Here is an 11,091-nt window from a genome sequence, read left to right as displayed (position 1 = left end):
ATATATATATATATACCCAGACACTTGCTCTTTATTATATAGGGGAGATTATTATTATTAATATTATTATTATTATTATTATTGTTATTATTATTATTATTATTATTATTATTATTATTATTATTATTATTATTATTATTGGGATATCATAACAACGAAAGCTTTACATTTATATTTGCAAGATATGAAAAAAAATTCCTATTCTATTCAAAGTAAATTAAAATCTTACAGCATGTAATACGTTATAAACGTGAATAAATGTGGAAAGTTTACCTGCCTATTCTATTATATTTTATTATGAGAATACAGTTAAATTTAATTAATGTACATTATTTAACATAATTATTCTACAAAAATACAGATATAAACTTATAAAGTATTTTAAAAAAACAAAATTATTATATTTTTTTTCTTTTATGAAGAAAAGTTTATTTTCTTATATTTCACTATACAAATAGTTATTTTTTTCAATGTACATTATTTGTATAATTATTCTATTACAAAAAATAACAGGTATGAACTTATAAAGCATTTTTAAAAACAAAATTATTATATTTTTTTTTAAGAAAAAGTTTATTTTTTTTATATTCTCTTATAAAAATAGTTAAATATTTTATCAATGTACATTATTTGCATAATTATTCTATTACAAAAATAACGATATGAACTTATAAAGTATTCTAAAAAAATCCAAATTATTATATTTTTTTCTTTTATTAAGAAATATACATTTAAAAATTGATTTAAGGGTCTAACCAGATAGGACCACCCACTCACCCAGCACAGGTGTTCAGTAGGGCAAACACGTGGCCTAGAACACCGTTTGTATAAAAGAACACTGCACCATTAGTGGGACAGGAGAGGCTTTCAATTTAGCCTAACAAGCGGTTCCTGTCTCCTGGTTTCTGGTTCCTGGTATCTGGGGTCCTGTCTCCTGGTTCCTGGCTTCCGGTTACTGGTTCCTGTCTCCTGGTTCGTGGGTCTGGTTCCTGTCTCCTGGTTCGTGACTTCTTGTTCCTGGTTCCTGACTCCTGGTTCCTGTATCCTGATTCCTGTCTCCTGGTTCCTGTCTCTTGGTCCCTGATTCCTGTCTCCTGGTTCCTGTCTCCTTGTTCCTGATTCCTGTCTCCTGGTTCCTGATTCCTGTCTCCTGGTTCGTGGCTTCTGGTTCCTCCCAACTGTCTCCTGTCTCCTGATTCCTATCCCTGATTCCTGTCTCCTGGTCCCTGTCTCCTAGTTCCTGGCTTTTAATTTCTGGCTCCTCAATGCTCCTACAGATCTAAATCGTGAGCACAATTACTTGAGCAAGCGCAAAGTGTCGTTACTTACAAACAGTTTCAAATCATTAGTCATAAACTGACGGTAATTTCACTTTAGTGTTGACAATGCGGAACTTCGTAGCTCTTCCTCTTCTCCTAAGCTTATTGGCCATTACGACTTCATCTGGGGTAAGTGTCCCTATAGGTAATCTTAATTCGAAGCTTCTGATATTGCAATATAGTGATATAAAATATTGTAGTCATTTTTATCTATTGTCATTATTTGTGAAATATTGCTGAAATATTGTAGTGTTAGAAATTTAAGATATTTAACAAATTGTAATTTTTTTAGGATTATCATCTCAGTGTGTATTAGTATCACGCTAATTGATAACGATTAAACAATTAGTCTAAATATACATATATATATATATATATATATATATGTATATATATATACATACATACATATATATAAATATATATATATATATATATATATATAGATATATATATATATATATATATATGATAAATTTGGCGCATATAGACGTGTTTTTTTCCACATTGAAATAAGTCATATATTTTAATGCATTAATGTCTGGATTCTTTAACCGACCTCGGGAACTCAGTCCCAAGGCGAAACCACTCAAAAACAATAGCATCTGATCAGCCGGGATTCGAAACCTGTCCAGGATACTTGTCACTGTCATACAGTACCCTAGACCAGGGTTCGATTCCTGGCCGGTCAGATGCTATTGTCTTTTGAGTGGTTCCGCCTTGCGACTCTGATCCCGAGGTTGGTAAGAAAATCCAGATATTAATGTATCAAAATATATGGCTTATTTGATATGTATATGATAATTTTGCACATTTTGACATGTATCTCTCTTTGTGACTGAGTTGCAAGTCAATGGAACCTCAGTTTCTTGGCTATTATCTTTGAGTTGATTTTCCTTTGGGTCTCAGATCCCGAAGTAGAGAAAATCCAGTTATCAGGAGGAGTATAATATATATATATATATATATATATATACTGTATATATATATATGTATATATATATATATATGTATATATATGATATATATATAGAGAGAGAGAGAGAGAGAGGAGAGAGAGAGAGAGAGTAGAAGAAGAAGTTGGGGTTAGGTTAGGTTAGGTTAGGTTAGGTTGGCTTAAATAAATCATTATCAATTACTTATTTTTCCGCGATTATTATACTCAATAGAAATAATAATAATAATAATAATAATAATAATAATAATAACAATAATAATAATAATAATAATAATAATAATAATAATAATAATCACTCAGAACTCGTCCGAGAAATGTGCTGAGAAGGGCGGACACTGCATCGCCTTCTGCAGGAGAAAGGCCATAAAAGGACTGACATGTAAAAAGGATGGAGACGTCTGTTGCCCCAAAGGAAGGAAGAAGAACTTCTCGAGGCCTTTGAAGTCCGGAAAGGGTTCAAACGCCAAGCTTTCTAAGTTCGGAAAAGATCCCAAGTCCAAGCCTTCGAAGTCCGAAAAAGGCCAAACACCAAGCCTTTGAAGTCCGGAAATGGCCCTAAGTCCAAGCCTTTAAATTCCGGAAAAAGTCCAAACTCAAAGCCTTCGAAGTCCGGAAAAGGTCCGAGGTCCAAGGCTTCGAAGTCCGGACATGGCCCTAAGTCCAAGCCTTTGAATTCCAGAAAAAATCTGAAGTCCAAGCCTTCGAAATCCGGAAAAAGTCCAAAGTCCAAGCTTTAAAGTCCGGAAGGAGTCGCAAAAAGGGTGAATTGAAGAGAAAAGAAAAGGAAAAGGCCCTTCTAAGAGTCCTTTTTGGAGCGAAAGGTTAGTTTGCACTATTCCTATAATTAACATCTTTCTATCCTGATAATATTTGCAATGTTTCAGAGAATTCAGTTGATTATGAAATTTTCAGACATTCTGAAATAATAATGCCTTTATTTCTGAACACTTACTGCTATATAAACACACACGCGCGCGCACACACACACACACACACACACACTTTAGCACGCATAAACACCATAAAGTTAACATAATAACATATTACGTACGAGTATTTTTGTTTAAGAAATCTGTTCCTAAACTCTCTCTCTCTCTCTCTCTCTCTCTCTCTCTCTCACTCTCGTGGACCAGGGTTCGATTCCCGGCTTGTCAGAGGTTATTGTCTTCAAGCAGTTTCGCCTAGGGCACTGATCCCGAGGTCGGTATGAGAATTCTCTCTCTCTCTCTCTCTCTCTCTCTCTCTCTCTCATCAATAAATTTAGCATGCATAAACACCTATGTTAATTATACAAATAAAATAATATCATCAATTAAAAAAAAAAATTATAAAAAGTAAATATTGATATAGATAAACTAAATGTACACATACATATACATAAGTATATACATATGCATACATTTACACATACATTACATAATTATACACACACATGTACATATACATACACATATACACAGAGATACATATAAATGAGATTTTTAGCCTAAAAATAAATGGAAATGTATATTCATATAATAAAGAAGGCGGAATAATAAACAGTGCACATTTTGAATTAAACATTGATATGGTAGAAATGCTAGAATTACAAATGTATACAAGCAATAAACAATATAAGAATTAAGAACATTATAGTGTGCATTAATGGTTAGGTCATGAAGGAATGCCTACTAATAAAACTTAGTATACAGATAATAACATATTAGTATATGATTTTTTAAAAGATCGAATGCTAAGCAATGCCTTAAGATAGCCATTTTATAATGGAATAAAGTTTTTTACTTTGACTTTGACACTCTCTCTCTCTCTCATCTCTCTCTCTCTCTCTCTCTCCAAACGAGTTACTCGTATATACCTTAGATTCTAAATAATTTACAAAATCTGTTTCTAAAATCTTCTACCATTCTAAGAAACATCCCCCCCCACTCTCTCTCTCTCTCTCTCCTCTCTTCTCTCTCTTTCTCTCTCTCTCTCCTCTCTCTCTCTCTCTCTCTTCTCTCTCTCTCTCTCTCTCTCTCTCTCTCTCTCTTTCTCACATCAATAAATCACACCCTAAGGAGAAGCTCGAAAATGGAAAACATTTTCTGTTTTCTTTTCACTTGAATAAAAGCATTGGCCACGACTCCAGCCCTGAATCCTAAGGGACACCCAGTAAATGGGCCATCCCTTGCCCTTTTTATGGTCCCTAGGGAATAGACGTCCCATTAATAGACAAAGAAAATAGCCAAAACACCTGTCGAACTGTTGAGAGTTTCACTTCACAGAAAAATATAAATTATAAGAATCAAGTCGATGTAGTTAGACCCATCACAATGATTTTTATCTTGTTCAAAATTATAATAAATGACCCCATATGATAATGATAATGATAATGATAATGATAATGTTTATTGGACAAAAGATATTTACATTCAAAGATTTACAAAAAGAAAAAAAGACTCAGTCCAAGCCCATGTGGAGCAGAGCTCTTCGGGCAATAATACAACAAGATAATATCATCAATTAAGTAAAAATAAAAAATAAAAGTAAATATGGATATAGATATACAAAATGTACGCATACATATACATAATCATATGTATACAAATAGATACATATAAATGAGAATCTTAGCCTAAAAACGAAATGGAAAATGCATATTTATATGATAAGGAAAGATGGTATATGAAAGCTAATGGTATATACATTGAAAAAATTGTAGATATTAAGCAAAAAACTCAGTAAAAGAACTAGTTTTACAAATAAAAAAAATATTCTAAACAATGAAACATACTTGCGTTGTGGTTAGGTAGGCAAGTATAAATATTTATTAATAAAGCTTAATACCCAGAGTAACAGGAGATTTGTATATGATTTCTAAAAGACCGAACGCTAGCAGTGCCTTTAGATAAGCGGGGCAGAGTATTCCAAAGTTTAATACCTTGGTATAGATACGATTGCTCGCATCTATTAATACGTATGAAAGGAAGAGTTAAGTTTGAATTTCTTGTTCCGTATGGATGAACTGATTGTTACTGAATTATTTTTCGTCTTAAATCTGGAAATTTATTCAAAATAAGTGTTTGGAACATCATATTCATTAAGGAGAGCTTATAATTGTCTTCCAGCTTCAATATCGAGAGAGACCGGAAAAGTGGCGATGTATGAGCTAAGTAATCACTGGAGCTTATGATTCTTACCAGTCTTTTTTTAATTACAATTAATGGTTGCAAGACATTTCTACTACTACTACTCCCCCACGCCGTATTGCAGTAATATATATATATGATATATATATATACACATATATATATGTATGTATATATATATATATATATACATATATATATGTATGTATGTATATATATATATATATATATGTGTGTGTGTGGTGTGGTGTGTGTTTTGTGTGTGTGTGTGTCATTACTCCATGTCTGTATTCCTTGATATATGAGTGATTTCTGATTTACCTTTCCATTACTTTGTATTTTTCCTTCTTGCTATCATATATGTATGAACAGTATTATATAAACACACATACACAGACACCGATACACACACACCCCATATATATATATATATATAAATATGTGTGTATATATACAGTATATATATATATATATACTATAATTATATATATATATATATACACTGTGTATGTTTATGTACATGTATACATAGATATACGTACAATTACGTATAGTTTTATATATATATATATATATATATGTATATATATACACACATATGTATATATATATATATATATAGTGTGTGTGTGTGTGTGTGTGTGTATACATAAAATGTATAAAATACTTTATTTCACGAGTCTTATATAATTTTTTTTGTTTTTGTTTTATTATAAAAATGCAATTACATTTTATTCATTTATTGTTTCCTCTCTCTCCCTCTCTCTCTCTCTCTCTCTCTCTCTCTCTCTCTTGCTTTTTAGTTAACTGTCTATTTTAGAGATTAAATATAAACGTACTATTTTTATCATAAAATAAATTTCATGTAAATAGTTTTTGTCCAATAAATATTACTATCATTATTATCATTATTATCATTATTATTCTTTTCCAGGTAAACCACAGGAACGAAAAAGGCAGCAATGTAGGGGTAAAGCGTGGTAAGTTTGTTAACTTTTTGAGTTTATACTTTCTTTAAATACTATTTGTTCATTGTTCATATTACTTTGCGATACTTTCATTTTGTGAAATTGAAGTCGATATTAGATATAGTATACAAAGTGCTTATTATCATTAATAATAATAATAATAATAATAATAACAATAATAATAATAATAATATAATAATAATAATATTGATGATGAATAATAATAATATAATAAAATTATTATAATAATAATAATAATAATAATAATAATAATAATAATGATATATAATAATAATAATAATAATAATGAAAGCTTGCTTGTGTTGTCTTCTTAGTTAGTCTTTGAAGCGAGATATTCTGAAAACAATCAATATGTTTGATTTATATTCTTCTTGCTTGTTTGAATTCAGACGAATGATCTTCAAAGATCTTCAAACATAAAGGAAAAATCTCTGGAATTAATTAATTAATTAACGATTAATTGTTACTGAAACTATGATCACAATTTCTTATTAAAATCTAATATTTCTTGTTTGAACTTCAAACTCTCTCTGAGTAATCGGTTTGATTTCCAATCTTAGTTGACCTTAGATCAGATTTAAGTTGAACAGAAAAAAAAAATTGTATGTAGTAGGTTGGCTAGGGCACTAGCCACCCGTTGAGATACTACGCCGTAGGAGAGTTGCGGGGGTCCTTTTTCTGGTCAGACAATACTGCATTGCATCCTTCTCCTCCGGTTACGGTTCACTTTCCCTTTGCCTACACATACACCGAATGGTCTAGCATAGTCTTTACAGATTCTCTTCTGCCCTCATACACCTGACAACACTGAGATTACCAAACAATTTCTCTTCACCCAAGGGGGGTAAACTACTACACTGTAATTGTTCTAGTGGCTACTTTCCTCTTGGTAAGGGTAGAAGAGTCCTCATTAGCTATCGTAAGCAGCTCTTCTAGGAGAAGGACACTCCAAAATCAAACCACTGTTCTCTAGTCTTGGGTAGTGCCATAACCTCTGTACCATGGTCTTCCCCTGTCTTTGGTTAGAGTTCTCTTGCTTGAGAGTACCCTTGGACACTCTATTCTATCTAGTTTCTCTTCCTCTTGTTTTGTTAAAGTTTGTTATAGTTTATATAGGAAATGTTTATTTTTAATGTTGTTGCTCTTCTTAAAATATTCTATTTTTCCTTGTTTCCTTTCCTAACTGGGCGCTTTTTCCCTGATGGAGGCCCCTGGCTTATAGCATACTGATTTTCCAACTAGGGTTGTAGCTAAGAAAGTAATAATAATAATAATAATAATAATAATAATAATAACTCGAATATCAAGTTAGAGAGAAAGTTAAAAAAAGAGAGAGGGAAAGGGTTTGGGCAGACCCAATCGTTTACACTGAGCTTTACTAATGACTCTTCTTCACAGTGTGCAAGACGAAGACTAAATGCGCCAAGTTGAAAGGGAAATGTCAGAAAGAAGAGACCGGTTGCCAGAAGAAGGATTTAAAATCAAGAAGAAGAAGGGATACTGCAAGGGCAAGAGTTGTCAATGTTGCATACCAAAGAGTGAGTATAGTAGACACTTAGAATATAGCATTCCAAAGCGAATTATTTTTATGTTGAACAGGCTGATATAAGTCTCTTTTTGTAGTTTATGTATAACAGATGTCTACATTCTTAGTCATCAGCAGCCACTGCCTGGCCCTCCCTGATCTATCTAGGGTGGAGAGGGGTTTAGGCGTTGATCATAGTGTACATGGTCATTCTCTTGGGCCTTGTCACTGTCTCTTGCCTCTGTCATTCACGAGCGACCTTTAAACCTTTAAAAACCTCTGCACTATGATGATTATTAATCTCTAGACGTCTTCTACCTCATTAGTAATGATATTATTATTTTCTACTTCCGCAGAGCAAAAATGTAAATCAAAGAAGAAGTGTAAGAAGCATAAAGGTAAAGCCCAGTTCAAATGGGATAAATGCAAGGGGAAGAAGAAGAGCAAGTGGTCTAAAGGAAGCCGCCATTGCGTCTGCTGCATCAGTAAGTTGAATACATACATACATGTATATATATATATATATATATACACATATATATACATATATATATATATATATATATATTATCATCATCATCATCATCACGCTTTGCTAGTCCACTGCAAGTCAAAGACTTTACACAACACATGTCCTTCCACCATGTCATTCTATACACATATTTTCTTAGCTCGTCAATCCACTGTCTTCACTTCATTCCCCTGTTTCTTTTTCTAATCTCTAGTGACCCATTCAGTTATTATGTCCATCTACTGTCTATCATTCTCATTACATGTCCTGCTCTTGTCTATTTCTTTTTCTTGCGTGTTGTTAGAATATAAATATGGGAGAATTGTCATCAACTTTCATCTCTGTTTGTGGCTGAGTTGCTAAGTCAATGGAACCTCAGTTTCTTGGGCCAGGATTCGATTCCCATATCAACTAGAAGCTATTATCTTTGAGTTGATTTCCCCTTTGGGTCTCTGATCCCGAGGTAAAGAGAGTCAAGATATTTGGAGGAGTATAATATATATATATATATATATAATAAAACGGGCCATTGTCTAAACGCGTGCATATATATATATATATATATATATATTTATACATTTAGGCAATGGCCCATTTGCACAATTACAAATATGTATTAATTTATCGATTTTGATGACTTCTATAAACAAATGCATCAGAAAATAGAGTTATGTATATCATTCATCTTCCCATATTTTATTTTATTCCATTTCAATTGATGTCTAACAGTCGCGGTCAATATTTGTTCTCTAAATGTTAATCATGAATGAGACCCCTGTTTAAAGCCTCGTAGTCGTTTCAGAGAAATCTCCTCAACAGCATATTGAACCCTCTCACAATTCTTGCATATTGAACCCCTTTTTAAATTAACATTCCTTCTACACTTTCAACTCAGCATCCTCTTTCGTTTCCCTAGGTCACTGAATACTCCACTCTTCATCAACCTATTCCTTGAATATAAAATGCTGCTTTTTGAAAATACATTCTGCCTGCTCTGATAATGAAAGACAAAACTTAAACTTAACATTTATACTTGTTCGTAAGTTATATTGATATAGATATATTATTTCAAAAGGGCTGCAGCCTTCAATAATACTCACAAACTAGCATGGTTTCCAAAAATATAAATTTACAAACTTCTCTCAAATCTTTCTGTAACTCATTTCGTTGTGAACTTCTCCAGGTAAAACTAAAACTCCAGGGTCGCGAACTACAACCACAACAAAGACTCCAACAACAACCAAGCCTCCAACAACGACAACGCTCTCTCCCACAACGACAACGCTCTCTCCAACAACGACAACACTCTCTCCAACAACGACAACGCTCTCTTCAACAACAACTACCATGCCAAAAACAACGACAACGCTCTCGCCAACAACGACAACGCTCTCTTCAACAACGACAACGCTTTCTCCAACAACGACAACGCTCTCTTCAACAACGACCACGCTCTCTTCAACAACAACTACCATGCCACAAACAACGACAACGCTCTCTCCCACAACGACAACGCTTTCTTCAACAACGACAACGCTCTCTCCAACAACGACAACGCTCTCTTCAACAACGACAACGCTCTCTCCCACAACGACAACGCTTTCTTCAACAACGACAACGCTCTCTCCAACAACGACAACTCTCTCTTCAACAACGACAACGCTCTCTTCAACAACAACTAGCATGCCACAAACGACGACAACGCTCTCTCCAACAACAACTACCATGCCCCAAACAACGACAACGCTCTCTCCAACAACAACAACACTTTCTCCAACAACGACAACACTTTCTCCAACAACGACAACCCCCTCTCCAACAACAAGTACCATGCCCCAAACAACAATAACAACAACAACAACCATGCCTCCAACAACGACAACACTCTCTCCAACAACAACAACTACGCCTGCTCCTACCACAACCACGACCATCCCACAGACTACAACTGTTACAACAACGCCTGTACCTACAACTACCACGACAAATGCACCAACCACAACTACAACCACAAAAGCCCCCACAACTTCCACAACAACAGCAGCAGTAACTTGAGAGAGATAATGCGAATCCAAGTTCCCCCATTTCCTGAAGAAAAATCCTTTTTGAGTTTGTTCGTGTGTTTGCTTCTTTTTTGATCTTCTTCGGTGGAGGACCTCATCTAATTTCTATAAGGAAAAGCTATATAATGATTATCAGCAGCTGACAGCGCTCTAGTGTGGCAAATGGCTAACACTTGTAAACTAAAGTGCAGTACAGAAAATGACACTTGCAGAACATGGGAGCTTTTAGATCAAGAGTATTCTTTCCGTCTTGTTATGGTAAATTAACAAACAAACACACACACCATACACACACACATACACACACACACATACACACACACACACATACACACACTGCACTGCAAACAACGTAGTACAGTCACTGTACCCCCGATCAGTTAAGTGAGATTTGGCAACGTACCATTTGGTCAGAATTCGTTGCGTGACCCCCAGAAATTTTCAGACTCAGTCGGTGCATGAGCTCCTTATATCCGTGAGACAAGGTGTGTGGTTAGCAACCTCACCTCATTGACACTTCTTGAAAAGTGGGAAAGAATATTAAATGTGTTTGAGATTTTGGAAACTATGTATTTTGCTGTGTGAATAAATATGCAAT

The 11,091-nt window shown here is 33.9% G+C and overlaps 1 pseudogene; it reads left to right on the top strand.

Annotated features, from left to right (window-relative positions):
• Nucleotides 1-1,385: 1,385 nt before the first annotated feature.
• LOC137643330 (integumentary mucin C.1-like) lies at nt 1,386-10,757 on the top strand (annotated as a pseudogene).
• Nucleotides 10,758-11,091: the final 334 nt, after the last annotated feature.

Source organism: Palaemon carinicauda, chromosome 6, assembly GCF_036898095.1.
Source record: "Palaemon carinicauda isolate YSFRI2023 chromosome 6, ASM3689809v2, whole genome shotgun sequence".
NCBI classification, from domain to species: Eukaryota; Metazoa; Arthropoda; class Malacostraca; order Decapoda; family Palaemonidae; genus Palaemon; species Palaemon carinicauda.
The sequence above is the reverse complement of the archived record's forward strand: the minus strand, read 5'-3'. Positions and strand labels throughout refer to the sequence as shown.